This window comes from Scyliorhinus canicula, chromosome 7 (assembly GCF_902713615.1).
Source record: "Scyliorhinus canicula chromosome 7, sScyCan1.1, whole genome shotgun sequence".
In the NCBI taxonomy this organism is placed as follows: domain Eukaryota; kingdom Metazoa; phylum Chordata; class Chondrichthyes; order Carcharhiniformes; family Scyliorhinidae; genus Scyliorhinus; species Scyliorhinus canicula.
Genome location: NC_052152.1, coordinates 33,945,502 through 33,971,684, shown reverse-complemented (window position 1 = coordinate 33,971,684; position 26,183 = coordinate 33,945,502). Strand labels below are relative to the sequence as shown.

General features: G+C 48.0%; 1 protein-coding gene across 8 annotated transcripts in view; it reads left to right on the top strand.

Moving 5' to 3' along the window:
• ros1 (c-ros oncogene 1, receptor tyrosine kinase) overlaps nucleotides 1-26,183 on the top strand; it is a 335,442-nt gene that overhangs the window by 235,524 nt on the left and 73,735 nt on the right. The window lies entirely within an intron of this gene.

Sequence of the window (26,183 nt, the reverse complement as noted above, 5' to 3'; positions counted from 1 at the left end):
TGTTTTCAGTTAGAAAATCCATTGTTTTTAAGCTGTGTTAAAAGAGACAGGAAACCACCCTAATTTCAGCCTCATTACATTGCCCTGCTGGCTCAACTTCAGCTTTCTGTAATGACAACTGCTGTGTTGCATTGCTTGTTTTAATCATTATACCACATTTAAATTCTCACCATTGCCAGATGGGCTGCTAAAAACTTTCAAAACTCCATACTTATCATCTTAAAAAATAAAAAAAAAGTTTGAAAATAAATCGCAGTTCCAGCACTTTTGAAGAGGGTTAGCTGTGAAAGTTTCATTTTTTGTCGTTAAGTGGTGTGCCTGTGGCTTAAACAGTGATGAAGGCATTCTTCTTCATGACGCCCTACATAATTAGGCAGAAACTGAAGTAGCAGACTGACTGCATCTGTTGGGTCACAGTATCTGAACTTCCTGAAAATGGAAGAAAGTAATACATGAATAAACACTTGCCAATATTTACGAGCAATATTTGGCTCATCAATCCCAACTTTTATTTTCTTTCAACAATAACATTTTAACATCCCTTTGCAGTTCTTCAATGAAAATATTTTAAGAAACCGATCATCAAATTGTTATATGAACATGTTACATTGTTTGTAACATTTACGATGGGACATTGATGCTGCTTTACTGTCAAACTTTCTTTTTAAGATAATACTGTACACAGATCTTTCAGGTATTGTATTTAATTGTTTTTCAATATGTAGGCATAAACTATGGAGTTGACAATGAGCTAATAATTCTTTTTAGCACCCCTCTATTAAGAATGCTTTCTAATAATCTCATGAGGTACATGTATATGATGTGTATAATGCAAGAAAATATGCTGGCATTCGATTGTTCTAAATATTACGGGTGTAAATTTCTAAATGTTGGGCGCGATTCTCCGAAAGGATTTCTAAGTGTTGTAGCGAGCGGGAATTGCCACGAAGTTCCCCGCGCTCGGCCCAGCGAGTCCGGCAAACTATTTAATGTTAATTGGTCCACTTAATGAGGCCTCACGGGCTTCTTGACGCAAATGAAGGATCGCCAGCTGATTCGCCGGGACCGCGCTCGCCAGCCCCCCGCTAACCAGGTCAAACACCACTTTAACTGCACTTGCTCAGCCAACTTCAGCCAGCTCGCAACAATGGCGCCGAGGAGACTCGCCCCAACATTTGGGGACGCTGACCTGGGGAGGCTGCTGGACCCTGCGGAGGCCAGGAGGAATGTCCTGTTCCCCCGAGGGTCCAGGAGGATCAGCCATAGGGCAGCCTGGGATGAGGTGGCGGCGGCTGTAAGCTCGGGGAGTGTGACCAGGAGGACTGGCCTCCAGTGCAAGAAAAATGTCATTGCCTACAGCGGGCAGCACGAGTGAGTAGACACGAACGTCCCCCCACCCCCCCCGAAATATTTCTGGCCGCACAGGAGTGTCCACCCCTCCCTTGTCAATTACCCCAACACTTCCTCCACTCTGCCTTCCCCCTTCAACCCCCCTCAACCATTCCTCCACCCGTCCCATTTCAACCCCCTCAAGCCTTCCTTCACACAGGCAGCTGCTGATGTACATCAGGTGCAGGCAGGAACCCACAGGCCAGATAGCAGTCGGAGTTCTGTGGGATCCCAGGACCCAGCTGGGTCCCAGCCTGATGCTGAGCCTGTGAAGGAGGTCATCCCAGAGCTGACGGAGTCATTAAGGTGCGGTTGTGACATTCAGGAGATGTCAACGTCACTACAGCAGATCTATAGCTGCTTGGAGGAGGCCCAGAGGCTATGGGCGCAGGAAATGTCACCGGCAATGCGGGCCACCAAGGCCAACACTGCTAGGGTGGCGACAGCAGTGGAGAGCCTGGTGCATGACATTGGCACCATTAGTGAAGGTGTCCAAGACATCGTGCAGTTGGTGATGGCCATGGCTGAGGGTCTAGGCACAATGTCCTGGGGAGCCTGCTGGACCCTACGGAGGCCAGGAGGAATGTCCTGTTCCCCTGAGGGTCCAGGAGGATCAGCCATAGGGCAGCCTGGGATGAGGTGGCGGTGGCTGTAAGCTCGGGGAGTGTGAATTGCTGGGGGATTTCACCCAGTACCAGGCTGACCTTGATGAGGTTCCGCAGGATATGCCCCGCTCCAGATGGGCATGGCCGAGGCACTGAGGAGCCTGTCCCAGTTGCAGGTGGGCATTACCGAGATGCTGCAGAGCATGGCCCAATACTGAGGAGCATCGTCGACACGATGGTGCGGACCACGGGGAACTGCCAGGGCTGGCAGAGCCAGATGATGCAGGGTCAGCCAGGGCTTGAACCAGCTGCCTATCCGTCCCAAGGTGAATCCCAGGGCCTTTAAGGCACTGAACGGGAGAAGGGGGCACTGGGTGCCAACCTGGATCCATCCCATGGAGTGGCGACGATGACCACCAGCCCCCCCCGAGTTCGACCCATCTGACGAGGCTGCGTCTTGGGGTCAGCACAAGGGATACGGCGGCATGACTGTGCATGTGCCGTCGACATATGAGCCTGGGCCCTCCGGCATTAGAGCCCCCAGAGGACGCCCACCAGAGGCATCTAAGGCCACAGGACCCAGTAAGAAGCTGGCTGCCTCTACCTCTGATGAGCATCCTGGGGACAAATGTAGTCGTAATGGTAAAGCTAGAAGGGCCAATCACACCAAGGGTTACTGAGGGCACTGGGAGAGGGATTGAGGTGGGTCGGTAAGGGGTGAGGGGGGCTGGGGGTGGTGGAGGGGACAGCACCATCAGGAGAGTGGGGAATTGTAAAACACAATAAACACTTTTGTGTACAACCAGATGCCTCTGTCACTTTCTTCCACAGTGCGGCTGACCTCCGAACCCTTGGCCCATCTCCTCCAGGCATCCCCCACCCTCCCCGTGGCACTTACCCGCCCTCCAGCTGTGGACATATCCCCGGAGCTGTGTCCCAACCCCTGGGTGTTCGGAATTTGGCTGCTGCGTCTGTGATGTTGCCTCCCGCAGTGTTCAATCACAGTGTCCATGCATCAAGGTATGTTTGGGATGCTGGGCAATGACTCCCACATGTTACATGGTCCACCCACCCACAGGAATCCACTTGGATTTTGTGAAGTGCTCATTTAACCAATTCCAATAGGTTAAACCAATAGGGATTGCCAATTCCCTATTAGCAATAACCTTCAGCCCCACGGCCAGAGGACTCGGCAGTTAGTAGAGGTTATGGGTTGTTGTTGGAGCAGACGGGCAGGGACAAGGGTTGCTCTGGAAGGGCTACACATGATCCAGAGGCAGACATAGTGGTGGCGTGAGCAGTTGCCACCCGTTTGCCCCCCAGTGCCTCCCGCCCACCCTCCTATTGCAGCCCACCCCTGCGAAGGCTCCCCCACCCCCAGCTGATTGTCCCCAAACCTCCACCAAGCACTGGTGACCTGTGACCAAAGACGGCTCCCCACGGAAGCCTTTTCACCAGGCTCACATTTTTCAAAAGGAGTACTAATCGGCGCCAACGTGACCACTTATTGGGGAGGCCGCTGACAACAGGAGGCCATTGGATATAGGGTGGCTCTCGTTAATTGTATGGAAATAGGGCTTAAGAAATGATAATTGGTTTCTCATCACGCTACGGCGAGATCCCAATTTCACAAAACCCTTTGCCGCATGGCGCGGTTCTCGTTTTCTGCCTCTCGTGCTATTAACTGGCCTCGTTTCACTTGAGCGAGCAAGGCCGGAGAATGACGATCTGAGAATAATTTCCTGATGACGAGATCAGCTTGTTGCGCCTGACGTGAATCGTGCATTCTGAAACCAATAAGGGAACTCATGGCAAAATAAATTGCGCCTAAAGCTCATGAAAGCCCACATGCTGCAGAAATGACATCTATACAAGGAGGATGGTTGTAGATCTCGTGCACTTGCTTTGAAAGTGTATGAGCTTTTTAAATGCCCTTGCACTGCAGTTTTGCCAAAGACCCCTTCCTCCCTCCGCTGCCCCACCACCCCCTATAGCCCAAACTTTTGTTGGAATAATGCTCTCTATATTTCCATTGTGTTGGGGTCAGATAATGTTAATTAAAAATTTTGGAAAAGCACCAATTGCATATATACCTGAGGAAGGAGCAGTGCTCCAAAAGCTAGTGTTTGAAACAAACCTGTTGGACTTTAACCTGGTGTTGTAAGACTTCTTTCTATGAAATAAAATATTAAGAATTTGGCTAATACCTCATTTAGTTTTCTCTAATTTTCTGTAGGTGGACATTCATTCCCTGCACTTACTTTCATATGGTCTCTTGTATTACCCTTTATTCTACAACCGATCAGAAATAGTGGGTTGGACATCCCACCACTGGGATATTCCAGTCCCACCAAAGTTGGGCCCCCCCCCCCCAGGCGGTTCTCCGGTGGCACCGCAGGAGCGGGGTGCAGTACATGGAGCAGTGGGCAGCCTGGAAAATCCCCACCTGTGTTTCTTTATCTTTTTATGGTTTAACTATCTGATCTGAGGGGGAATCCATTATTAAACCTATTGCTCAAAGTGACGTAAATGAGCAAATATGGGTTGTCAACGACTTAAATTTTATGGGCTGGATTCTCCAGTCCCCCAGCTGCGTGTTTCTAGGTGGCGCACTGTTCGTTGAAGGTGAGATTCTATCTTCCCACCGCGTGTCAATGGGATTTCCCAGGCAACCCATGGACGAGAGTCCGCTGCCAGTGGGAGAAGAGAATCCCAAGGACTGGAGGATTCCAGTCTATATCATCTCTTGGAACACATAGACAGATTATGAAATCTATCTTATCCTGCTTTAAGCTCATCATTATTATGGAGAGGTACAAATGGGCATCTGATTGCTGAGGCTAGGTGCATTTCGTTGAAGTTCAGTGTCTACTTTTTCCATCTTGTTTAATTTTGGCAGAGCAGAAATCTATTTATCCCAAAAGGCAGTTCCAGTAAAACTGGTACCAGTTGATCAGTTGTCAACTGGAAAATGAAGGTAATTTCTGAACTGACATCCCAATAGGATGTAGGACATATGTTGGAAGTGTTGGGGGTGGGAGCGGACTCTTTTGCAGCCTATTACCTGTATGTTTTCTCTAGCTGTGGTGGAGTCCTGCGTGTTCTATCTCCCTGGCAGTGTTGATGTGTTGGCTGCATATGATGGTCCATCGGTATTGCCTCTTGTGTCACAGTTGGAGAGGTGCGATCTCTGTACTTTAAAAAAAAAATTTAGAGTACCCAATTATTTTTTCCAATTAAGGGGCAATTTAGCGTGGCCAATCCACCTACACGGCACATCTTTTGGGTTGTGGGGGCGAAACCCACGCAGACATGGGGAGAATGTGCAAACTCCTCACAGACAGTGACCCAGTGCCGGGATTCAAACCCAGGTCCTCAGCGCCGTAGGCAGCAATGCTAACCACTGTGCCACCGTGCTGCCCTCCGATCTCTGTACTTTGATGGTGCAACACCACTAATATTTCAACTAAATATTTGAAATTTAGACCTCGATTGGAAAATGTACGGTTGACGTTAAGCCTATTTGCTTTCTCATCTCCCGCCATTGCCTATTTGTACCTCCTCTTCCTTCTTTTAAAGTGTAATTCATAACTGTTTCTAAATCTGCTTTGCAGTAATAGGCAGGCACTGCAGTAAGCTGCAAGGGGACATATCCTCTCATTAGATATAAAAAGAAACACTACCCTCTGGCAACAATATTTTTATTGTTCAAATTTACGCTAAAAAATAGAGTGCTTTCTTTTAGGTATCTAGTGACATTTTGTATGAGTCTCAGAATAGGAATAACTTTCCTTTCTACAGCCTGCAAACATGTTATAATGGACCAATTTAAATTTTATCACATGTACAATGGGTTGTCTCTTCGTTCCTGCCAATTTGAGCTGATTTATAGCATCACATTAATTTAAAACCTGGCCTAATGTCGACTATTTCCTGTTGTACCTTTACAGTAAGTAGCAAGTGGAAACTTTCATCCAATATTGGAATTTTGAACCCATTACTTAAGGTAACAAGGTAGTTAACACCTACCACCTACTTTAAATCTTCAAAGTGACTGAGTAAGGGAACAATATAATTATGTACAGATAAGTAACTTAATAGAACAGCTGCTGCAACATCTTATACAAAAACAGTTTCATGTCCCAAATTCCCCAGAGTAATTTCCCCTCCCATTTCTTCATGCCATCAGAGGGTGGTGCAAAATATATACCAGGTGCATCCTTAAAGTGAGAGACCAAAAATCAGCAAAACTGACCCTGCATCGTTCCTGCATACCTCCTAGTTCTGAGTTCAAATGTGGATTTGGCAGAAGGCTAGGAACAAGTCACCTACCCACTCTCATGAGATTTAGAGCAGAACTTCAAAACGAGAACACAATAACAGTCTAATAAACTCAGCTGATAACAAACTGTTTTTAAGGCAGGGAGAAAATTTGTAAGAGAAATTGAAGACAGAATATCCATGCAATGCCAATCTTCGACTCGCGAGAAAGAACGTCATGGGACTCGTAACTTATCTGCCTATTTATTTCCAAGAGACAGTGCGCCCTGGTAGAACGTTTTAAACAATCTCTGGAATGTTGGACATGGTTGGTAAATATCAAATAATTTGAATGCGTAACTTATTATTTCGGATTTTTTTGAATTATTGACCGTTTGGTCCGGCAATCAAAACCTTGGGAGTAAAGAGGAAAGGAACTACTTTTCATAATTTGAGGATTTAAGCCAATGTCAGGATTAAATTAACTTACTTTTGCCACTAATCATACTGTGTAATAAGTTGTCTGCGAAGTTGTTGTAGAAAGGGGAAGAGAGAAAGTGCTACCCTTTAATCATTTTCACAGCATTTTATAGGAGTCAGTATGTATCCAAGAGTTTGGGATTGGATCTTCAGTTTCATAATTACCACCAAATTATGCGAGCACTTGGAATGAGCTACCATAAGCTTTTTGCAACAAAAGTCTGCTGGACCCTGAAACTTGATTTATTATACTTTTTTTTAATGTGCACCAAACATGGCAATTTTTTAAAAATTCAATATTTTAAAAGCTATCAAAAACACATAGTGGTAGTAACATCAAAAGTCAAACTAAAAGCAGTTTGGGATCGGCAAACAATATCACATAGGCTAATGATTAAAGTTTGTCCATCATCTTGAAATTCAGTGGGTTCGGAACTGATTCTATCTGGACAACCTCACCCAATAATAGATATATTTTTATATTGACAATAGACAAGGTTGCTTGTTCAAATCCATTGCAGCTGTATATTTATTTTGGCCTTGGGTTGAAAAATCCAACAATGTAAATGCATACAGATGGCCAATCTTTCAGTATACTTGAATAAATTGATTCACCATGAACTAACAAACGCAACCAATGGTTCACTCTGCTGTTTTCATCTACTTAGATTGCCTGGTGCAGTTTTGAAATCTAGAAATTGGAATGCTTTTAGCGAGTCGTTTCTCTCATGGATCACTTTACCTTTGAGGAACATATACAGGACTTTTCATGTTCCTCCTTCAGGTTAATTTATGACTGTGAGTTTAACAAGGAAGAAGTTGTAATAGAGCTACACATTTGCTCACATTCCTATTTCCAATAGTTCTGGTCACATGAAGCTGATGGTTTTGTTGTTCGTTAGATGAAATCTGTCAAAATTTGGAGGTCAACTATCCCCTTATGTATCAGGCAAGAAATCCTAATGTATAGGTGGTACCAGAAAATCTGATTCATTTTTTTTAATAGTAAATTTTCCAGATTTATGAAGACCTGCAAGCTTAGATGGTCATTTCTATGTTTGCAGATTTTATAAAATTGATTTAATTAGCCATGGAAATTTGCCAACAACTTCTATGACCCTGCTCAAGAACATAGTTTATTATACTGGTTGCAGTAACGTATAAACTGTCAAAACATATGCCAATGGTAACTGTCAAACAGATGCAGGGGAGAGATAGCCTACATCGTTTTAGGTGAAATATTAAATGTGTTCTCTCATTCACTATTGGATTTTTGAATCTTGATATCTTGTGACAGTCCATATGAGTTGGCATCACAATTGTTTTACTTGGCTACTAAAATTGTAATTTTGCAAAGCAGAAATTGTTTCCAGGCAAAAAAATTGTTTTTCACAATGATGTGTGCTATTGTAGATGGACCTCGCCTGAGAATGCATCAGTACTATTGTTGGTGCAAATGTTTCCTCTCTCATTGTTTCTGTTTTACTTTTGCTTTTTTTTGTTTCTGTTTTATTTTTGCTGTTTTTGTTTCGCAATGGCCGAAGCAATGAAGCTTCAACATTTATATTAGTCCTGTAAGAGCTGATGTTTTAAACCCACAGAGTGGTTTCTTTAAAACCAATGTAAACATTTTCTAAATGAAGTAAAGGTAAAGTTGCCATAGTCCCAGATGACCATAGGCTGCTTTCCCCTTTGAGGGGGAGAGCTGACCGGTGGTGATTTAACCTGAGGATCACCACACCTCAGGCAAGGGGCAAGGTTCATAATAACCTCAGCCGGTATGGGAATTGAACCCACGCTGCTGGCCTTGACATTTTATAAATACCGATAAAGTGAAGACACAAATTTTTTACACAGTTCAAATTTGTGGGCGAGATTCTCCGCACTCCCGACGGTGCGGAGAATAGCGTGGCTCGTAAAATTTTACGACCACGCTGTTCCGACGACCTCCCGCTATTCTCCCCCCACCACGCCCAACTCCCGACACGAATCGCTGCCGACGTTTTTTTACGGCCGGCAGCGATTCACAGCTGATGGATGGGCCGAGTTCCCAGCCCTTTACGGCTGTTTTTACAAATGGCAAACACACCTAGTCTGGCCGTTCGTAAAAACGGCCGTAAACTCTCGCTTTTTATGACCATGGCACCGATTGGCACGGCAGTACCACGGCCGTGCCAAGGGTGCCATGGGCAGCGGGCCCGATGCCCGCGCACTATTTGTCCTTCCGCCGCCCCGCAGTATCCATTCGCGGGGCGGCTGAGGGGCATCCCGGCCCGCGCATGCGCGGGTTTCGCGCAAATACGCGATGACGTCATCCGCGTATGCGCGGGTTGGAGTCTTCCAATCCGCGCATGCGCGGCTGACGTCATATGACGCGTCAGCCGGCGCTAACTCGGGCAAGCGGGCTTAACGAAATTCGTTAAGCCCGTGATGCCGGAGCTTACGGCGTCGGGCTGCTAGCCCCGACAGGGGACCAGAATCGGTTCCCGGTCGGGAAGGGGGGTGCTGGCGTCAAACCCGCCCGGATTTGACGCCAGCCTTACGATTTCTCCCCATATGGGAGAATCTCGCCCAGAATATTTGTAAAATTTGAATGATGATTCAGACCATTTGCCATGCAATTTAGTATCAATTTTCCAATTATAATTAAGGATAGAAATTAATTTTGAAATTGATCTGTGGTAGACAAGATCATTTCCCATTTAATTAACCAAAACCGTCAAACATTCTTTTTATATCAGGGTCAAAACCTGAGATGAATTACTTGTGTGTGTTAAGTCTGAATTGGTAAAAACTTAGTTGATTTCCATAACAAGAGGAACTATTAAGTGGCAGCTCATTAGCCTGACTCACAACCCTTATTCTAGGAGGATTGATACTCCACCCTTTAATCTGGGTCCTGCCATTCAACGTCTTGCTTCGCTGTCTCTTGCTGGCGTTACATTCCTGCAGCCTGGTTCCCTAAATCACAGGAGCAGGCAAGTTTTTTCACCACATCAAATTTCAGTTCCAAGGGAATGAGTAGATACAGGGAGAACAGCATATTGAAAGAATCTTGCAATTTCAATTGTATAGGCTAATTCCTGCTCACATGCTGCTGGATTTAATAACACACAGGTGTAAATACAAGGAGCGTGTTCTATTCCATGCCCCACCAAACATTTTTGGCGTGGGTTATGTCCCCATTTTCAAACACTCTTTCAAGATCCTGGAATTTCCTTTGCCAAATTTTTACACGCGGTTTTTGTGTTTCCATCCACCAATTCCTTCTCTATCCCAACTCTCAGCTCTGCCTATTGATCTAGTTTTGTTTAATTAATTTTTGACTTTTCTCTTAAAGAATCACAATTTAAAAAAAAAATTTGCTTAATACTTAAATGAGATGCAACTAGCGATACAATATTCATCCTTTCAGACATAGATTTTGGTAAATCAGTGAAGAACACTCTGGGTGTGACTTAATGGAAAAGCTTCTCAGCGTGGTAGCGAGTGGGAACTGCTGCGAGTTTCCCGATGCTCAATCCAGTGAGACTGTCGCCGGTATCAAAGGTTAATTGGTCCACTTAACAAGGTCCCAAGGGCTTCACACCGCAAGGACGTTGAGACCATGCTGCAGACATTGGGGAGCTGGCAGAGCCAGATGATGCAGGGGCAGCCGGGGCTCAATCCAGCTGCTCCTCCGTCCGGGGGTGAACCCGAGGGCCTTATGGGCACCAACCAGGTGGAAGTGAAGCTGGGTGCCAACCAGGAGCCACCCCACGCAGTGGAGACAGCAGCCACCAGCTCCCCAAATTCCACCCCACTGACAACGGCACATCACGGAGTCAGCACCCAGAACAGGGTGGCAAGGTGGGGGCATGTGCTGCCCAAATGAGGCCTGTCAGGGGCATCGAAGGCCATGGGACAGCAGGCTGCCTTCACCTCTGATATGCATCCTGGGGACACACCTACATGCAGCGTTAAAGCACAGAAGGCTAAGCAGGTCGAGGATCACTGAGAGGGCACTGGGAGGTGGGGAGGGAAGGCGGGGTGGTGGGGGGGAAGGCGGGGTGGTGGTGGGGGGAAGGTGTGGAGGTAGGAGGGGGAGGGGCGAACGGGTGGGGGAGGGGAATGTGGCGGCACCATCGGGGGCTAGGGGCAGTTAGGAGCATTAAAAAACCTTGCACCTGAGAAACCTGACGGCCCTGGCACTTTTTTCCACAATGCGGACTGAAAACCAATCCCCTACCGCAGCCCCATGCGAGCACAGCAGACAGGCAGAAATCAGACTATGGCATTAATTGAGGAGCACCAACACTCAACTCTGCTTTGAACAGTGACTGCTGTCAGTGCTAACACAGTCAGTGGGAGTTATGGGTGGTTGGTGGGACAGACAAGCATGGGCTTGAGTTGCCCCCAAAACACGGGTACCCCTTTCCCCTCTCCTCCCCGAGCACCTCGGAAGCAACCCCAGGCTCAGTGCCTGAGACTGAAGATGGCTACTCACCTCCTCTGGTCCCCGCAGTAGATATTCCCCCAGCTTCATGTTTTTGAAACAGCGTATTAATCGGCACCCCTGTGACCACTTGCTGGGGAGGCGGTAAAATCACTGGAGGCCGATAGATAGGGAGTCGCTCATGTTAATTGTATGGAGATTGGCCTTAACTGGTGATTATTGGTTTCTCATCAAGCCACAGCGGGATCCTGATTTCTCCAACGGGATCAAATCAGTTAGATCGCCAACTGATCACCAACCGGTGCGGTTCTCGCTTTTGGCCTTTCCCACGATGTAATGGCTGCGTCACGCTCTCTCTCAAGTGCGACCCAGCCATTGAATCACGGCCCCTCTCTTCAAAGGTTAATAATGAAACATTCGCAATGATTGAGTCGTCCTAGTTCCTCCATTTTCGCATGATGTCATGTGAAAATCTTTTGGAGGGGGAAATAAGGTTTTAAAGTCCAGTATTAAAGGCAGTTTGAGTCTCAGCAAATATGACTATCTGATATCCTTATTTTAAATTAAATATCAGGCTGTTAGTATTTTGATAGCGGATGATCTGTCAGTAAAGAATTGGGTTCATCATGCTGACTTCCTTACAATATTCTATAAAAACAATGTTTTCTTATTCCCGTGAGAGTACCTAAAGGATTAGTCAATTAAGTCAGTCAACAGGAAAATTCCAGTTTAATACGCTATCTGCTGAAATTACATTTGACATGTTCAATTGCTAATACTAATAGAGAGTAAAAATGAACCACTTTTCTCAAACCTGTTACAGTGATTAGACACATAATTAGTTTTGATTTTACCCCTTTAACTGGAAACCTTCACTTTTTAAACATGTAATGGTTTTTTTGGCTCCAAGTACTTTTCATTCGGTTTTAATTTGTTTCGACGTACTTTGCTTTGTATTTGGAATTTTAAAGAATCCAGCAGGATGCAGAAATGTGGTGTGAAGTTATGAGAAAATTCATAGAACATAGAAGAACATAGAACAGTACAGCACAGAACAGGCCCTTCGGCCCTCAATGTTGTGCCGAGCCATGATCACCCTACTCAAACCCACGTATCCACCCTATACCCGTAACCCAACAACCCCCCCTTAACCTTACTTTTTGTACGACACTACGGGCAATTTAGCATGGCCAATCCACCTAACCCGCAGATCTTTGGACTGTGGGAGGAAACCGGAGCACCCGGAGGAAACCCACGCACACAGGGGGAGGACGTGCAGACTCCACACAGACAGTGACCCAGCCGGGAATCGAACCTGGGACCCTGGAGCTGTGAAGCATTTATGCTAACCACCATGCTACCCTGCTGCCCTTCGTGATTCGTGAAGGGGAAAAAAAAATTAAAATAAGTTACAATCTTTTGAAATATTTTTGCAATTGCAGAAATCCTTGATTTGTGGGATTATGGGCCGCTATTGTCCGCCGTTCGCCGCCGGTAGTGGAGTTCCTGATGCGGCAGAGAATCTTGTGTCAGGGGAAAAACAGGATTGGCACCAATCCGTTTGTGATGCTGGTTCCCTGCTGGCGGTGGCATCGAGGTTTGTGCCCGTGTCCAGTACAACTACATCTTTCCTCAAATAAGAATTGCCTGTTCTCTAGTTGATTCCTCAATGTATTGGTCCAGAAAATCATCCCGTACACACACCAGGAATTTCTCCCCAATGGCATTGTTACTTTTTGATTTGCCCAATCTATATACATCTTAAAATCACTCACAATTGCAGTCATTCCTTTATTGTATGTGTCGCTAATTTCCTGTTTGATACCACCTTCAACAACACCACTATAGTTAGGGGTCTATATACAACCCCCACTAATGTTTTTGTCCCGTGGCATTTCTCAACTCTACCCATACTGATTCCACATTGTCGGAGCTAATGTCCTTCCTCACTATTGCGTGAAATTCCTCTTTAACCAGCAATGCAACCTCACTGTCTTTTCCTTTTTGTCTATCCTTCCTAAATACTCAATACCCCTGGATGTTCCGTTCCCATCCCTGGTCATCCTTCAGCCATGTCTCCATAATCCCAACTATATCATACCCGTTTACGTCTATTTGCACGATTAATTCATCCGCTTTATTGCGAATGCTCTGCACATTAAGGCACAAAGCCTTCAGGCTTGTCTTTTTAACGTTTATTTATATCCCATTATTTTTCACTGAGGACCTGTTTGATTATGGTCCTTGGTCCTTGGTTTCTCTGCTGATCACTTTTCTTATTCCCCTTTCTGTTTTTTGCTCTTATCCTTGATTCCCCCTCACTTGACTCCTTGCATAGGTTCCCATTCCCCCTGCCATTTTAGTTTAATCCCTCCCCAACCACTCTGGCAAATACTCCAGGAGGACCCCCAACCACTCTAGCAAAACCTCCCACTAGGACATCAGTCCCGGTCCTGCTTAAGTGTAATCCATCCACTTTGTACTGGTCCCACCTCCCCCAGAACTGGTTCTAACGTCCCAGGAATCTGAAATCCTCCCCATCTCTTCAGTCATGAATTCATCTGATATATCCTGTTATTTCTGCTCTGACTAGCACGTGGCACTGGGAGTAATCCTGAAATGAGTTCCTACTTTTCAACTTACTTCCTAACTCCCTATGTTCTGCTTTTAGGATCTCATCCCTTTTTTACCAATGTTGTTTGTACCAATGTGTACCACGACCACTGACTGTTCACCCTGCCCCGCCAGGCTGTCCTGTAGCTCTGAAACATCCTTGGCCCGAGCACCAGGGAAGCAATACGTCATCTTGAAGTCTTGTTTGCAGCCACAGAAAGGGCTATCAACTCCCCTTGCAATTCAATCCCCTAAAACTTGCATTTCCACACTTTTTACTCCTCTCCTCAGCAGTCGAGTCAACCATGATGCAATTAATTTGGCTGATGTCTGCTTTAGCCTGAGAGGTCATTCCCCTGATCAGTATCCAAAGGGGTATTGCAGGGGAATGGCCGCAGGAGATTCCTGCATGACCTTCCTAGTTCTCTTGCTCTGCCTGGTGGTCACCCATTCCCTTTCTGTTGTGGAATCTTAGTCTGCGGTATGACCAACTTTTTATACTCTCCACCCCATGGATGCTCCAGTGTCCCCAACCACCCCCTCAGCTCTGAAACCCGGGCTTCCAGCTTCTGCAGCTGGAGACTATTGCTGCATACAGGCTGATCCCGGGCACTGACAATGTTGCGGCTTCCCACGTAAAGCAGGAATAGCACATCATGGCTTTCAGCCCTCCAGCCAAGACCTACCCCTTTAAATTAAACCTTTTGGAAGATACTTAAAATCAAATAATATCAATTACTCTGAGGCCTTTCTTCCCTGGTACTCATTACTACAGAATATAGCCCTTACTATCTATAGAACACAAAATACAGACCTCACAAACTATAAGCAATAAAAGTAGTAAATACTCACCCAATCAGCTGCTTCTACCAGCCCCACATTTCTTTTGAATCCGGACGTCACCTCAGTAGCTTCAAACGCCAGGTTAGCACCCTGCTCCCAGTCTCGCTCTTTCTCACAATTTTTTTTATCACTCTGGCTCCGTTCTCAGTCATTCTCTTTTTTGAGCTCTTTTATTGTCCCAACTCTTCTCCATTCTTGCTCTATCGTTAACTCCCTGGCTCCACTCCCAGTCTCGCTCTTTCTCATGTTCTTTCATCTCGCAGCTCCATTCTCAGTCTCACTCTTTCTCACACTCTTTTATCTCCTCGGCTACACTCTCAGTCTTGCTCTTTCTTGGGCTCCTTTATCATCCCGGCTCCGTTATGCCTCTTTCTTTCTTACACTCTTTCGTCTCTCCGACCCGCGCTCAGTCTCGCTCTTGCACTCTTTCATCTCCCTGGCTCAGCTCTCAGATCCGCTCTTGCACTCTTTCATCTCCACGGTTGAACTCTCTGTCTTACTCTTTGATGCACTCACTCATCTCCCCGGCTCCACTCTCAGACTCACTCTTTCATCTCCCTGGTTCAACTCTCAGCCTCGCTCTTGCACTCTTCTCCCCGGCTCCGCTCTCAGTCTTATTCTTTCTCACATTCTTATTTTCCTCTCTGCTCCGCTCTCACTCTCGCTCTTTCTCTCACCTCTTTATCCTCCCAACTCCACTCTCAGTCTTGCTCACGCTCTTTTATCATCCTGGCTCCGCTCCGCAAAGACTATGGGCCCAAGCAGCATCCTGGCTGCCATCCTGAAGTCATGAAGTCTGAAGCCTGAAGTCATTCCCGTAACAGCCTCCCCGAACAGGCGCCGGAATGTGGCGACTAGGGGCTTTTCACAGTAACTTCATTTGAAGCCTACTTGTGACAATAAGCGATTTTCGTTTCATTTTTCATTTCATGACGAGAACTAGCTGCATTCGTAGTCAAACTGTTCCAGTCCAGCTACAACACTTACATCGACTGGACAAAGTTGAAGAGTGTCCAGGTATGTACTGTACACAAAAACAGGACAAATCCAATTTGGCCAATTAGTGCCCCATCAGATTACTCACAATAAAATCAAAATACTGTGGACGCTGGAATCGGAAACAAAACAGAGGATGCTGGAAAACCTCAGCAGGTCTGTCAGCATCTACAGGGAGAGAAAAACAGAGTTAATATTTTGAGTCCATTTGACTCTTCTTCATAACAAAAAGAGAGGGAAAACGTGTTGGATAGTATACTGTAGTTGGGAGCGTTAGCAACAAAAATGTAGCATACTTAAGAACAAGAAAAAGACGGCTCTATGTGGGAGGGGGAGGCAGGGAAGGGAGGGTTTGCGTTGAGACAAAGAAAAAGTATGGGATATGAACAAAAATATATCTCAAAGATTATTATGTCAATGCTGAACCTCCACTATGCACCCCCCCCTCCCGCCCCCTCCCAGCAATAACCTGCTTACTGATGGTCGGTTTGGGTTCCCCTAATGGCACTTGGCTTGCAGCCTTGGTCCAAACATGGACAGTAGAGCTAAATTCCAGAGGTGAGATATAATAATAATCTTTATTGTCACAAGTAGGTTTACATTAACACTGAAATGAATTTACTGTGAAAAGCCCCTTGTCTCCACATTCCGGCGCCTGTTCGGGTACACAGAGGGAGAAATCAGAATGTCCAAAATACCTAACAGCATGTCTTTTGGGACTTGTGGGAGGAAACTGGAGCACCCAGAGGAAACCCACGAAGACACGGGGGAGAACGTGCAGACTCCGTACAGACAGTGACCCAAGCCGGGAATCGAACCTGGGACCCTGTAACTGTGAAGTAATAGTGCTACCCGCATTTGCATCCCATGCCTGCTTGCAGCAGGACCTGAACAATGTTCAAGCCCGGGCTGATTAATGCCAAGTATGTTAGGATCCCATATCCGATCCCCTATGTGAGAGAGACCCACAATTCTGTTAGGATCCAGTTAGAGAACAGTAACTTTTCTTTTGTTAAAGTAGACAAAATCGAAGTCCCAGCTATTTACCAAGACAATAGTCAAGTAATTCCATGGTTTTAAACAAACAGTCCATATTATTTCTCATATACTCTAACATGTAAATTAACACGAGGTAAATATGAATTAAAAGGCAAAATGTGGTCGAACACATCACAAACTGCACAATAAATGACTGATACAACCAAGGCAGATTCCCCCAAATGTTCTCAGTACTCACCCAGATGTCAGTAAACACTCTGAATCAGAAAACTTCAACAAGATTCTGCCCGGATTCTCCAGCCTGATTGAGGCGGGTGTATTCGGTAGGGTGCCTGGAAAATAGCACGAGAAGGCACCAATTGTGTTTCCCGGTGTCTTAAATGCAGTGGTGATTGGCCCATCGCCTGTCAATGGTAGGCCGCCTTTCCTACTGTCGAATGTCAGGAATGTAATTCTAATAAATTTGCATCTCATTGCAGTAGCCAAATGCCAGAATCGTTCCTCCACGTCAAATTCAAATACCATGGGCGGAATTCTCCGACCACCCGCAGGGTCGGAGAATCGCCCGGGGCCGGAGTAAATCCTGCCCCCGCCGTGGACGGAATTCTCCGCCACCCGGGAATCGGCGGGAGCGGGAATCACGCCCCCGCCGATCGGCGTGCCCCCCGCGGTGATTCTCCGGCCCGTGATGGGCCGAAGTCCCGCCACTGACAGGCCTCTCCCGCTGGCGGGAATTGGGGCACCTCTGGTCCCGGCGGGAGTGGCGGCGCGAGCGGGCCCCCGGGGTCCTGGGGGGGGGGGCGCGGGGCGATCGGACACTGGGGGGTGCCCCCACGGTGGCCTGGCCCGCGATCGGTGCCCACCAATCGGCAGGTGGGCCAGTGCCGTGGGAGCACACTTTTTCTTCCGCCGCTGCCACGGCCTCCACCATGGCGGAGGCGGAAGAGACCCCCCCTACCGCGCATGCGCTGTGGTGACGTCAGCAGTCGCTGGTGCACTGGCGCATGCGTGAACCGGCGAAGGCCTTTCGACCAGCCCCGACGCCGGGCGGTGGGCGTCAAAGGCCATTGGCGCTGGTTTTGGCGCCAGTCGGCGTGGCGCCAACCACTCCGGTGTGGGCCTAGCCCCAAAAGGTGCGGAGTTCTCCGCACCTTTTGGGAGGCCTGATGCCGGAGTGGTTGGTGGCAGTCCGCTACGCCGGAACCCCCCGCCCCGCCGGGTAGTGGAGAATCCCGGCCCATGTCCGTGTGTTTTCAGAATGGCACAATTTACATTTTGTTTTAAAAGGAGTGCATCTAGCGACCTGAAATTATAGAATTCCTACAGCGCAATAGGAGGCCATTCGGACCAAGTCTGCACCGACCCTCTGAAAGAGCAAATTACCTAGGCCTGCCTCGCCCGCACCCGCGCCCCCCCCCCCTCACCGCTCCCTCACCTCCCCACCCTCTATGCCCACCCCCATCCGCGTAACCCAGTGCATTGATCGTGGCTAATCCACCTAAACCACATATTTGGACACTAAGGGGCAATTTAGCATGGACAATCCACCTAACCTGCACATCTTTAAACTGTGGGAGGAAACCAGAGCACCCAGAGGAAATCCACGCAGACACAGGGGGAACATGCAAACACCACGCAGTCACTCACCCAAGACGGAATTGAACCCGCGTCCCTGGTGCTGTGAGGCAATAGTGCTAACCACTGAGCAACCGTGCCATCCACTTCCAAGGGGAAGCTTGGAGGTGAGTGAACTGAATCTAGCGCAGAGGCTCCCAATTCAAGGAACCTACTTTGCGGATTTGGCGTGTGTTACAGGCAGGTTTCTGCAGCAGTTTCTTCTTGCGGCGGTGCCATGGCATGGGTAACAGTGTAGTGCAGAAGGGAGGGAATGGAACCCTGGGGCACAGGGAACATTTCTGGGGTGGGGGGGCGGGGGTGAAGAAACTAGCCAGGCAAATGGAGAAACATGGCAAAGATGAGTGCTGTTTCACAGATGAGATCATTTAGCTTGAGCTCAATTGACATGCTTGGAATCAGGCTAGTCAACCAACTGTACCCACTCAAGCAGCACTAATTTCTTTAAAAACAGTTAACTGCTCTACATGTAACCCCTCGTGTGCAGACTTACAAATCCAATGAGTGCTATTGTGGTGCAGAATTATTGGGCAACTGGAAAATCTTGAGAACCCCTTTATCAAGGTGGCCATGGAACACTGACTGAGGAACATGTTCCTAATCTCTTATTTTATGTTACAGTACACAATGACAAGTGACCCTCATGGTCCATCATGCACACAAAACACTTCTCATCATAACAAGGAGCTATAGACAAGGTGACATTGGTGTAGGTATAGTTACATTAGTTGACATTCTGTACAAGTGATTAATACCCATTCCTATGCTGTGAAACTGAACCTTTTTGACCTTTCTAACCTTGGTACCACATCTTGGTGCATCCCCAACATCCACAGTGGAGGTGGAAGCAGCCCAATTGCCTCTGGTGGTCTTGGCAGGCTACCTCTGTAGGACCGAGACCAGGGAGCCCCATCCTGCTTTTGGGGTCCTGCTGTGTGGCAGTGCTAATCTCATTGCCTGTGGAGCTGGAACTGAAGGAAGAAGGGTTTTGATGGGCATGACACTACTGGAGTCACCTAGATGGTTGGCCCAGGGGTGTGCACCAGCTGACCCTTCTTCCTACAGAGGCCTCCTGGCTGCCTCCTTGAGAGGGAGGGGCAGCTGAGGTGAGCTTGCTGTGCCCTACGGCCTTGGCACAATGATGCCACCAATTACTCAGTCCTCGAGTGTAGCACCCACAGCAGGGTAGGATATAGGTCCTAGTCCAAAGTCTCCACAGAGAACAGTATTCCCCTTGGTGTATTGGTCTATCGGTGCTAATAGTCTGATAGTGATAGGACTCCTGATTGTTTCTTGCAATCTGAGGACTGCAGTTGACAATCCTCCCTGATGTTCTTGAGCTTGTCTTTGCAGCTCCAGCATGGCCGGGTTCAGAGGCTCCTCATTTGACTTGGACCCAGTAAATTCCTGGCCTTCAGCAATCCTCTGAGTGCTGGCATACTACCCTGCTTCCGCCAGCTGCGGATCAGACAGTGTAAACTCACCATAGATACATTGAAAATAGAAGCAGGAGGAGGCCATTTGGCTCTTCGAGCCTGCTCCACCATTTATTCTGATCATGACTGATCATCAGGTTCAATACCCTGATTCCTTTAGCCCCCCCATATCTTCTGATTCCTTTAGCCCCAGGAGCTTTATCTAGTTCCTTTATCTAATGCCGGCCAGCTGGATTGCCCTGTTTTCAAAGTCTGTCAGGACCTTGAGTTCAGCCATTCTTCCACCAGTCTGGGACCTGCCCCTTTTGTTGTGTACTAGTTTGTCCTGAATAAAGACAGATGGAGACAGTGAAAGCTGGATGACTGGCAGGTCAGATGATGAGAATACCTGGCATGTTTGAATGGTGAGTGGGGCCATGGATGGGATGAGGACACGACCTGCAGGGGAGATGAAGGTGCATGTGTGAGAGTAAGTGGTGATTTCCTTGAGCTAGAAGTGAGTGAGATCCTTCTGGATGTGTGGTTGGTATGTGAGTGACATGAATTCAGCCTGATGAGAAGAGTGACTTGCCCTGGTGGAAAGGAGGAGATCCTTCATTCCCTTTCAGCACTTAATGGGTGTCTTCTTTTGGAGGACATTGGCACTGACTACCACTGCCACCATCTCCGATGCTGGTTTGGTGTCTTTGTTTGGTGGTCTTCACCCAGTGCGGGGATAGAGGACATTGTAGTGGGCCTGCACTGTGTCTAGCCGGTGATCAAGGGAGGCATCGCTAAATTTAGGGCAGCATGCGTCTTGGTTTTGATAGTCATCAGTTCCCAGTGGCATTCTTTTCCTTCAGGAGCGTTGGCTCTGGTCTGGGATGGCATTTAAATATGGTGCCTGGTTTTCTGAAGCGCTAAGGTCATGGCAGCGCGGGCAAATTAGAGGCTGTACTGTCAACAGGCCGACATAAAACACGTACCAGTTAATATTAAGTGACGCACAATAAGAGAGAAAAACCTGTCATTGGCATCGGTAGGCCAAATGCTTCTTTCCCCGCCTGAAATTCGACATTGCCAAATTCTGGGACAATTCTGCCCTCTATGTTGCTCACGAGGGATTTCAGCTCCTGTATTATGAGGATCCAGCCTCTGATTTCCCTCAACAGCACCTTCAGCTCAGACTGCCCCAGTGACTGGTCATTTTCCAGCTGCTCAATCGCTTCTCCTGAGACGGCATCCCACTGGATTCACAAGGTTACTCCCCATCATCGAATCACTGGCAAAATTCCGGCTCTCCAGCAGACAACTAATGCTTACAAGCTTTACTGGCAGTTGAGGCAATTAGTAAATCACTGACATGATTCCAGCTCTCTAACTGCTCTGAACAGAAAACCACTTCCCTGGACCCCCCCTGAGCCCCAACATCCAGCAACATGGAGCTACCATTGTCTCCTGGGACTTCTCTCGGCCGCAGCCCCCTTATCAGCATGGAGCGAAAAGCAGCACTAGATGCGTGGAGCCAATCTTACTCTTTTTTTTGCTCCTCGCTAACTGAGCCTTGAACTAATCTGCCCTGTTAACATCTCTCAACAAACTTCCACCTCTGTTCCAAGACGAGGTTGAATGCATCAACCCTTGGTACATTCTGTAATGGTACAACCTCCAGTCAACCAGGGATCACTCCCTAAGGGTGATAAATGACCATTGGCTCCACACCTAAAACACAGACAAACAAAATATATCCAAAAAATATAGTTTTCATCACCAGGCCATGACCATCTCCCACAAGAGAGAATCTAACCATTTTGACGATGAATGGCATTAACATTGCTGAATTCCCCACCATTGACATTTGGGTTAAAGTTACCATGGTCCCAGATGACCATAGGCTGCTTTCCCTTTTGAGGGGGAGAGCTGACTGGTGGTCATTTAACCTGAGGATCACCACACTTCGGGCAAGAGGCAAGGTTGAGAAGGTGGAGCCTTCATGAATAACCTCAGCCGGTACAGGAATTGAACCCATGCTGCCCAACAAACTGAGCTAAACCAACACCATTAACCAGAATCTTAACTAGGCTGGCCATGTAAATACTGCCAAAAACTGTTCATTTAACCTGGACCAGGCCCACGTGGATGCCCGGGTAGCAGGATTCGCTGCCGTCATTGGCATGCACCAGGTCCAGGAGGTGATCAATGGAACGCATGTCTCTATCCGAGTACTGGTTCATCAGGGGGTGCCCTTCATGAATAAGAAGGGGTTCCACTCCCTGAATGTGCAGTTGTGTGACCATCAGCTGCATATTGTACACATCTACACCCGATACCCAGGCAGTGTGCATGACGCATACATCCTGGTGCACTCTGAGGTTCCAGGCACATTCCAGGTGCTCCCTCAGGTGTAGGGTTGGTTCTTGGATGACAAGGATTACTTGCTGAGGTCATGGCTGATGACCCTTGTGTGGAGGCCCCAGACCGACCTGTTACATCAATGGCATGAAGCAACCGGGAGCGTCATTGAGTGATTCATCAGCACCCTCAGGATGCGCCTCCGATGTCTGGAGCGCTCCAGTGGGGCTCTCCAATATAGCTCCAGGAGGGTCTTGAGAATCGCGCTGGCCTGCTGCATCCTGCAAAGCATCGTGCAGCACAGGGACGACATCCTGGAAGAGGTGCAGGAACCGCTGGCCTTATCTGATGAGGAGGTTATCCAGGATGATTTGGGGGTGGTGCCCGAGCTGGCAGGGCAGGCTGCCCAACATGTGTTCCAGGGCAGCCGCATACTGGACAATCTCATCACCTCACTGTCCCACCTGTCCAGTCCCCTCCTCAATACAAAATGAAACCCTCTTCCCCATAAATGCTCACCCCTTCCCTCTCCCTCAGTCCTTCCTACTGCCAGAGCTCCCCACCCCCCTTCTGAAGTCCTACACAGGATGTTGATCCAGGTTGGCACTAACAGCAGGGCAGAGGATAATGACCACTCACTGTGAGATGAGCTCTGATTCTCCTCATCGTCTGACAAAGTCTGACTCCTGCCTTTAGGATCACATTCCCCTGTCCGCCTGGGGGACCCCTGCATGTGTGCTGGCCAATCCATCTCACAGGCCCATATATCCTTGGGGGTAGGGGGGTAGGGTGGGGAATGCGATTGTTCGAGATGGTGAACGGTTAGGGCTCGCTCACTGGTAAGCTGTCAAACGAGGCAGACTCACACTGCTGGTCCCGTGCCCTGCTACTTCTCTCTGAGGGTGACACCAGGTAAGACATTCATGTGTCATGGGGTCCCTGCTCTGCCTCATCCTTCATCCTTCCCGAACCCCAACCCCACACCCACCAGGCTCATCCTCTAAACCCAGGCTTAGCCCATCTCTAGCATCCAACAGGCAGAGGTCAGAGGCAGGTCAGACTGTCGGTGAAAAATGTTGAATTGTGAGTATATAATATTGTGACCTAATCCCTAACTATTACCTATTACACCCATGCCAACTCAATTTAAAAAAAAATTATTGACAGGATGTGGACATTGCGGGTTAGGTTAGAATTTATTGCCCATCCCTAGTTGCCCTCCAGAAGGTGGTGGTGGTGAGTTGCCTTCTTGAACCACTGCAGTCTCTGAGGTGTAGGTACACCCACTGTGCTGGCCATAGGGGTGTTCTCAAGTGTTATCTAACTTCCTTACCTAACGTGGCATACCGCTCCTTCTAGGTGTAAACCCAGACATCACAACAAAAGAGGTGTTCCAGCACATCTCCTATAGGAGACACCGGAATGGGTCCCATAGCTTCCTCCTCCCTCGGGGTGTTCGCTATCCCCCGGGCAGTGAGGCCAGAGTGAGCTCCGGAGTCTCCCCATCACCTGCCGCTGCCAGTCCTGGAAGCCTTAACTTGTCTGAGTGGTCTTGGTGCCCTCAGCCATGGAGCACTGAGACTGGGACATGTCCCTCAGTGTGTGAGACATGCCCCCCCACTGCCTCTGTCATGTCCCCCACTCTCTCAGCCATGTTCCTCTATGCCTGTGACATGTCGCTTTATGACTGGCTAAGATCAGTCAGCACCCAGCTAATGCTCTCGATGCCCTCAGCCATGACCCTTTGTGAATGAGCCCCGCAGCAATGCCCATGTGGACTTGGGAAATATCTGCCTGTGACTGGGCTCCCCTGTTCTGTGCCTCAGTCATCGACCACAGAGTGTGCCCCAAACCTTGGACATCCTGACTCATGGCTCTGACCGTTTGCCCCAGGCCTTCCACTGCAGATGCCACCCGTTCACTATTGGCCTGGGCACTACGCATTGTCGGAAACATCTCCTGAGCCTGAAGGCAATTGGACTCCTCCAGCTGTACCTGCACATGCTGGAAAGTTGCTGACAATCCTGGCTCTGTGTCTGCATCTCTGCCAGTGATGGGATCATACTTTCCAGAAGCACGACACCTGTCTGGATGACAGTTATTTCCTGGAATTGGAAAGCCCCCTGACTGTCCGCTCCCTCGGGAGTCCCTGCCTCCATTTGATGTGCTGCAGCATGTATGTATTGCGCACCAGAAGGTGATCCAATAAAATGTTCCACCAAGATGATAGTCTCTGCGATGGTGGAGGGTGCAGGTGACAGCAGTGACGAGACGCCTGTGTCTTCCCTAGACTGGTGCTCCGGAGTGTACTTGGGATGTGGCTTGGAGGAGGGGCGATAGTGACCCCGGATGCGTCCGGCTTCATCTGAGGAGGTTCCTGCAAGACTAAAGATGCGGTGAGATCTTGGGAAGGAGTGGTCTGTGGGAGAAGGGTAATTCACTTGTTATAGGATCCTCTGTTGCCTTGGCCCATAGAACTGACACCTTGTTTGCTGCATGCCTACATCTGTGTCAGCCATGGCCCTTTCCTCGGCCTTGCCGACCAGCTCCATTGCCCTCTCCTTAGCTGGGGTGTGGACCCACACTTCAGGAATGCCGCCTACAGTCTTCACGAGAGTGATGCCACAGAGGTGGTGACTCATCCGAGCTGCCCTAAGGAGGTCATTAATCTTTCTGCGGGACTGAGGTCCGGTCCTTCTACTGAGGCTGGTGGCACTGACCGTCTTTGCCACCTCCTCACAGCCGCAGTTGTCGATGGCTGACTTTGAGTCTCCACCCCACTCTGGGAAAGAGGGCGTCCTCTCCTCTCCACAGCATCCAGCATTCTGTTCACTTCACTTTTCCGAAATCCGGGGGGGGGGGGGGGGGGGGGGGGCAGATCTTTGTGCTATCTTCTTGGCTGGAATGAGAGAGTGTGGTGAATGGAGCAATTATAAACAACTCCAGTGTGTCAGGTTCTTCAGCGCTAATCACTGCCCCAGTGAATCAGACACCAGCGGCAATCCGTCACTTGGCAGAACACTGGCCCATTCGCATGTCCTGAATCGCTGAACAAATTGTGCCACCAATGGAAACGTGAATAGCATGGTATTCAGTTCCGGTGGGAACACTTTGTCATTTGAGCTAGGCTTCTACATAGAACATGCATAGAACATACAGTGCAGAAGGAGGCCATTTGGCCCATCGAGTCTGCTCCGACCCACTTAAACCCTCACTTCCATCACATCCCCATAACCCAATAACCCCTCCTAAACGTTTGGATACTAAGGGCAATTTATCATGGCCAAACCACCTAACCTTCTGGGATCTTCCCATCGAGTTATAACATAAGCTGCAATTGTCACAATATATTTTAATGAGATAACCTTTCATTTTGCTGAAGAGAAGTTGCAGCTCATTTTACTGGATCGCTTCTCCTCGGATAGCCCATCCCATTCTGGGCCAGATCCCAGATGCGTTTGCCTCTTGCTGATCTGTTGTTTTCCCCAGAATCTTATTCTCAATCTCAGTCTCCTACCCCTCAAACATTTACCAACTCTAGAAGAGGAATCCAAAGTCCATGCAGGCTGGGAATCAGCTCGCCATGCTGTACAGAAATTCACAAATTTTACTCCTGCAGTTCCAGCACACTGCATGTGTTACAATAGATTCACTGGAATAAGTAGCAATGTGAGAAACAATATTCGCATTTTGCCATGATATATCGTAACGCAACAGTTAAGTATTTAACAGTCGTTTTTGTTACATATATAAAAAATATTAAATGTGTGATCTGGAGTCTGTTGGCAGGACTTAAACCTGGAGCAGCTGTGACTCATAAGGGTAGTTGCATACAGGTTTTGAAATGTCAGAACGTGTAGAACTACTTCACTGACTTGGATGTGTTGCCTGATAACTGGCTAAATGTAGTGTTCTTACTGGTGGTAATCATTTACTGCTGTGTTAAACCTATCCTGGAATGCACAGAGGGGTGTAAGTAGTCTTTACTGTGCCCTTAGAGTCAAGATTGCAATATTCTTCCTGGCAGTAGGCGAATGACAAAATTGCTCACAGTCCCCCTTTGTTTTAGTTCATTTTTTAGATTACTGCTTATTACCCTGAGACTAGAATTAGAAAGTAATATAGTCCCAGCATAATATTGGGGCTGCTTTATTTTTCAAT